Source organism: Galeopterus variegatus, unplaced genomic scaffold (assembly GCF_000696425.1).
Source record: "Galeopterus variegatus unplaced genomic scaffold, G_variegatus-3.0.2 Scaffold16866, whole genome shotgun sequence".
NCBI lineage: Eukaryota > Metazoa > Chordata > Mammalia > Dermoptera > Cynocephalidae > Galeopterus > Galeopterus variegatus.
This window is the reverse complement of record NW_007742977.1, coordinates 22,889-23,743: the sequence shown is the minus strand read 5'-3', so window position 1 is coordinate 23,743 and position 855 is coordinate 22,889. Positions and strand designations below refer to the sequence as shown.

The following is an 855-nucleotide window of genomic DNA, read 5'->3' as shown; positions in this document are numbered from 1 at the left end:
GTCGTCTGCCTCAAGGAAAGGGGACGGAGCTCTTCTAGTTCACAGAGCACTAGGCACGGTATGATGGGATCCCGTTCCAAGCAGCCACACCCTTGTGACATACTTGGAACTTAAGGTAAGACTCACATCACATCATCAAATCTCAAAGAACACAAGACAACATGGCCTGAGTCCCACTGTCATCACAGCAGAGAAAATGGCGCCACCTACCTGCAGTGCAGGAAGACGACTTTGCTGGTTGGGAATCACTTTTAATGAAATCATTCCTTTGGTTTCTTTCTAGTAAATAAAAGGGGGAGGGGGAATAAAATTGTAAGAAAAAGGAACTTGTATGATTTGGGGTTTCATAAAGTCATTTTCCCCCTCAAAGCCCCAGGTTTTTCACCCAACGGCCATCTTTACTGTACATTTTGAGATTTTGGAGGACAACGCCTCGTGTAATTCAAAAGTGTCATGTGCCCCATAAACCAGCATAACAGTAGGACACATACAAACAACAACAACAACAGAAACGGGCTGGCTGGTTAGCTGTCGGTTAAAGCACAGTCTTATAACCTCAATGGCATGGGGTCGGATCCCCGCAGCAGCCAGCTGCCCAAAACAAACAAACAAAGAAAAAGCTAGTGACTTTCCCTCCCCTACCTCTCGACCCAAAAGGTCCCCAGAAGTTCCTAAAAGAGAACCTGGCACACACACATCCACACCAATAGAAGCATCACAGATATTTACATGCATACATACATACGTGCACATCCATATGTTTTGTTGTTGGCTTTTAACAAACATGGGATGATGTTATATACATAACTCTATAACTTGCTTCACTTTATTGATTGTTACTTCATGGCCACACTT

The 855-nt window shown here is 44.0% G+C and overlaps 1 pseudogene; it reads right to left on the bottom strand.

Moving 5' to 3' along the window:
- Positions 1-6: 6 nt before the first annotated feature.
- LOC103582584 overlaps positions 7-855 on the bottom strand; it is a 19,230-nt pseudogene continuing 18,381 nt past the window's right edge.